Below are 6,000 nucleotides of genomic sequence, written 5' to 3'. Positions count from 1 at the left end.
GTGAACCAGATGGGAGTGGTCTGTGCTCATCTTGATCAGCTGATTAAGGCTGAACCAGATGCTGGATACTCAAAGGTTGAGTAAACAAGGTCATAAATGAAAGTGGGGGGTGGCTGGTGTAACTTGGATCACGTACCATTAGTATATAGGAGCAGAGAGGTATAGAGAAGGCTGCATGGAAATCAGGATGGCAAAGTTGGGTCACGTACCATTAGTATATAGTAGGAGAAGAGAGATATAGGGAAGGATGCATGGAAATCAGGATGGCAAAGTTGGGTCACGTACTTGTAAGAGGAATGGATAAACAGAGATGCTGATTAGAGTGCGGTGGTGGCAGGTAAGGTACATTCTGCATGCATCATATTATTCAGAATTAATTCATATTTCTCACACTTAAGCAATGGACACTTAAGGTGATGGACACAGACTAAAGTCTGACGCAGACTCCTGGCTCACAATATACAGTCATGGATAAAAGTATTGAGAATGAGACAAATAGTAATTTTTCCAAAGTTTACTGCTTCATTTTTTGTAATGGCAGTTTGCATATACTCCTGAATGTCAAAGAGTGATCAGCTTAACAGCAATTACTGTACTTGCAAAGTCAATATTTGCCCAGAAAATGAACTTTAACCCCCAAAACACATTTCAACATCATTGCAGTCCTGCCTTAAAAGGAGCAGCTAACATCATTTTAGTGATTGATCCATTAACACAGGTGTGGGTGTTGATGAGGACAGGGCTGGCGATCAATCAGTCATGATTAAGTAAGAATGACATCACTGGACACTTTAAAAGGAGGTTTGTTCTTGGTATCATTGTTTCTCTTCAGTTAACCATGGTTATCTCTAAAGAAACACGTGCAGCCATCATTGCACTGCACAAAAATGGCCTAACACGGAAGAGTATCGCAGCTACAAAGATTGCACCTCAGTCAACAATCTATCGCATCATCAAGAACTTCAAGGAGAGAGCTTCCATTGTTGTCAAAAAGGCTCCAGGGCGCCCAAGAAAGACCAGCAAGCGCCAGGACCGTATCTTAAAACAGTTTCAGCTGCGGGATCGGACTACCAGCAGTGCCGAGCTTGCTCAGGAATGGCAGCAGGCTGGTGTGAGTGCTTCTGCACGCACTGTGAGACGGAGACTCTTTGAGCAAGGGTTGGTTTCAAGGAGGGCAGCAAAGAAGCCACTTCTCTCCAGAAAAAACATCAGGGACTGACTGATATTCTGCAAAAGGTACAGGGAGTGGACTGCTGAGGACTGGGGCAAAGTCATTTTCTCTGATGAATCCCCTTTTCGATTGTTTGGGACATCTGGAAAACAGCTTATTCGGAGAAGAAGAGGTGAGCGCTACCACCAGTCTTGTCTCATGCCAACTGTAAAGCATCCTGAAACCATTCATGTGTGGGGTTGCTTCTCAGCCAAGGGAATCGGCTCACTCACAGTCTTGCCTAAAAACACAGCCATGAATAAAGAATGGTACCAGAATGTCCTCCAAGAGCAACTTCTCCCAACCGTCCAAGAGCAGTTTGGCGCCCAACAATGCCTTTTCCAGCATGATGGAGCACCTTGCCATAAAGCAAAGGTGATAACTAAATGGCTCATGGAACAAAACAATAGAGATTTTGGGTCCATGGCCTGGAAACTCCCCAGATCTTAATCCCATTGAGAACTTGTGGTCAATCATCAAGAGATGGGTGGACAAACAAAAACCAACAAATTCTGGCAAAATGCAAGCATTGATTATGCAAGAATGGACTGCTATCAGTCAGGATTTGGTCCAAAAGTTGATTGAGAGCATGCCAGGGAGAATTACAGAGGTCTTGAAGAAGGGGCAACACTGCAAATATTGACTTGCTGCATTAATTCATTCTAACTGTCAATATAACCTATTGGTACTCATAATATGATTGCAATTATATTTCTGTATGTGATATAAACATCAGATAAACACTAATAAAAACCAGAGGCCAGCAGATCATGTGAAAATATAATTTTGGTGTCATTCTCAATACTTTTGGCCATGACTGTATTTGTAACAGAATGCATTCAGCTGTGAACCAGATGGGAGTGGTCTGTGCTCATCTTGATCAGCTGATTAAGACTGAACCAGATGCTGGATACTCAAAGGTTGAGTAAACAAGGTCATAAATGAAAGTGGGGGGTGGCTGGTGTAACTTGGGTCACGTACCATTAGTATATAGGAGCAGAGAGGTATAGAGAAGGCTGCATGGCAATCAGGATGGCAAAGTTGGGTCAGTACCATTAGTATATAGTAGGAGAAGAGAGATATAGGGAAGGATGCATGGAAATCAGGATGGCAAAGTTGGGTCACGTACCTGTAAGAGGAATGGATAAACAGAGATGCTGATTAGAGTGCGGTGGTGGCAGGTAAGGTACAGTCTGCATGCATCATATTATTCCGAATTAATTCATATTTCTCACACTTAAGCAATGGACACTTAAGGTGATGGACACAGGCTAAAGTCTGACACAGACTCCTGGCTCACAATATATTTGTAACAGAATGCATTCAGCTGTGAACCAGATGGGAGTGGTCTGTGCTCATCTTGATCAGCTGATTAAGGCTGAACCAGATGCTGGATACTCAAAGGTTGAGTAAACAAGGTCATAAATGAAAGTGGGGGGTGGCTGGTGTAACTTGGGTCACGTACCATTAGTATATAGGAGCAGAGAGGTATAGAGAAGGCTGCATGGAAATCATGATGGCAAAGTTGGGTCACGTACCATTAGTATATAGTAGGAGAAGAGAGATATAGGGAAGGATGCATGGAAATCAGGATGGCAAAGTTGGGTCACGTACCTGTAAGAGGAATGGATAAACAGAGATGCTGATTAGAGTGCGGTGGTGGCAGGTAAGGTACAGTCTGCATGCATCATATTATTCAGAATTAATTCATATTTCACACACTTAAGCAATGGACACTTAAGGTGATGGACACAGAGTAAAGTCTGACACAGACTCCTGGCTCACAATATATTTGTAACAGAATGCATTCAGCTGTGAACCAGATGGGAGTGGTCTGTGCTCATCTTGATCAGCTGATTAAGGCTGAACCAGATGCTGGATACTCAAAGGTTGAGTAAACAAGGTCATAAATGAAAGTGGGGGGTGGCTGGTGTAACTTGGGTCACGTACCATTAGTATATAGGAGCAGAGAGGTATAGAGAAGGCTGCATGGAAATCAGGATGGCAAAGTTGGGTCACGTACCATTAGTATATAGTAGGAGAAGAGAGATATAGGGAAGGATGCATGGAAATCAGGATGGCAAAGTTGGGTCACGTACCTGTAAGTGGAATGGATAAACAGAGATGCTGATTAGAGTGCGGTGGTGGCAGGTAAGGTACAGTCTGCATGCATCATATTATTCAGAATTAATTCATATTTCACACACTTAAGCAATGGAAACTTAAAGTGATGGACACAGACTAAAGTCTGACACAGACTCCTGGCTCACAATATATTTGTAACAGAATGCATTCAGCTGTGAACCAGATGGGAGTGGTCTGTGCTCATCTTGATCAGCTGATTAAGGCTGAACCAGATGCTGGATACTCAAAGGTTGAGTAAACAAGGTCATAAATGAAAGTGGGGAGTGGCTGGTGTAACTTGGGTCACGTACTATTAGTATATAGGAGCAGAGAGGTATAGAGAAGGCTGCATGGAAATCAGGATGGCAAAGTTGGGTCACGTACCATTAGTATATAGTAGGAGAAGAGAGATATAGGGAAGGATGCATGGAAATCAGGATGGCAAAGTTGGGTCACGTACCTGTAAGAGGAGTGGATAAACAGAGATGCTGATTAGAGTGCGGTGGTGGCAGGTAAGGTACAGTCTGCATGCATCATATTATTCAGAATTAATTCATATTTCTCACACTTAAGCAATGGACACTTAAGGTGATGGACACAGACTAAAGTCTGACACAGACTCCTGGCTCACAATATATTTGTAACAGAATGCATTCAGCTGTGAACCAGATGGGAGTGGTCTGTGCTCATCTTGATCAGCTGATTAAGGCTGAACCAGATGCTGGATACTCAAAGGTTGAGTAAACAAGGTCATAAATGAAAGTGGGGGGTGGCTGGTGTAACTTGGATCACGTACCATTAGTATATAGGAGCAGAGAGGTATAGAGAAGGCTGCATGGAAATCAGGATGGCAAAGTTGGGTCACGTACCATTAGTATATAGTAGGAGAAGAGAGATATAGGGAAGGATGCATGGAAATCAGGATGGCAAAGTTGGGTCACGTACTTGTAAGAGGAATGGATAAACAGAGATGCTGATTAGAGTGCGGTGGTGGCAGGTAAGGTACATTCTGCATGCATCATATTATTCAGAATTAATTCATATTTCTCACACTTAAGCAATGGACACTTAAGGTGATGGACACAGACTAAAGTCTGACGCAGACTCCTGGCTCACAATATACAGTCATGGATAAAAGTATTGAGAATGAGACAAATAGTAATTTTTCCAAAGTTTACTGCTTCATTTTTTGTAATGGCAGTTTGCATATACTCCTGAATGTCAAAGAGTGATCAGCTTAACAGCAATTACTGTACTTGCAAAGTCAATATTTGCCCAGAAAATGAACTTTAACCCCCAAAACACATTTCAACATCATTGCAGTCCTGCCTTAAAAGGAGCAGCTAACATCATTTTAGTGATTGATCCATTAACACAGGTGTGGGTGTTGATGAGGACAGGGCTGGCGATCAATCAGTCATGATTAAGTAAGAATGACATCACTGGACACTTTAAAAGGAGGTTTGTTCTTGGTATCATTGTTTCTCTTCAGTTAACCATGGTTATCTCTAAAGAAACACGTGCAGCCATCATTGCACTGCACAAAAATGGCCTAACACGGAAGAGTATCGCAGCTACAAAGATTGCACCTCAGTCAACAATCTATCGCATCATCAAGAACTTCAAGGAGAGAGCTTCCATTGTTGTCAAAAAGGCTCCAGGGCGCCCAAGAAAGACCAGCAAGCGCCAGGACCGTATCTTAAAACAGTTTCAGCTGCGGGATCGGACTACCAGCAGTGCCGAGCTTGCTCAGGAATGGCAGCAGGCTGGTGTGAGTGCTTCTGCACGCACTGTGAGACGGAGACTCTTTGAGCAAGGGTTGGTTTCAAGGAGGGCAGCAAAGAAGCCACTTCTCTCCAGAAAAAACATCAGGGACTGACTGATATTCTGCAAAAGGTACAGGGAGTGGACTGCTGAGGACTGGGGCAAAGTCATTTTCTCTGATGAATCCCCTTTTCGATTGTTTGGGACATCTGGAAAACAGCTTATTCGGAGAAGAAGAGGTGAGCGCTACCACCAGTCTTGTCTCATGCCAACTGTAAAGCATCCTGAAACCATTCATGTGTGGGGTTGCTTCTCAGCCAAGGGAATCGGCTCACTCACAGTCTTGCCTAAAAACACAGCCATGAATAAAGAATGGTACCAGAATGTCCTCCAAGAGCAACTTCTCCCAACCGTCCAAGAGCAGTTTGGCGCCCAACAATGCCTTTTCCAGCATGATGGAGCACCTTGCCATAAAGCAAAGGTGATAACTAAATGGCTCATGGAACAAAACAATAGAGATTTTGGGTCCATGGCCTGGAAACTCCCCAGATCTTAATCCCATTGAGAACTTGTGGTCAATCATCAAGAGATGGGTGGACAAACAAAAACCAACAAATTCTGGCAAAATGCAAGCATTGATTATGCAAGAATGGACTGCTATCAGTCAGGATTTGGTCCAAAAGTTGATTGAGAGCATGCCAGGGAGAATTACAGAGGTCTTGAAGAAGGGGCAACACTGCAAATATTGACTTGCTGCATTAATTCATTCTAACTGTCAATATAACCTATTGGTACTCATAATATGATTGCAATTATATTTCTGTATGTGATATAAACATCAGATAAACACTAATAAAAACCAGAGGCCAGCAGATCATGTGAAAATATAATTTTGGTGTCAT

The sequence above is a fragment of the Phyllobates terribilis genome, unplaced genomic scaffold (genome assembly GCF_046119375.1).
Source record: "Phyllobates terribilis strain yellow unplaced genomic scaffold, ASM4611937v1 Scaffold_2__4_contigs__length_985480577, whole genome shotgun sequence".
Classification (NCBI taxonomy): domain Eukaryota; kingdom Metazoa; phylum Chordata; class Amphibia; order Anura; family Dendrobatidae; genus Phyllobates; species Phyllobates terribilis.
This window is presented reverse-complemented; position numbering follows the sequence as displayed.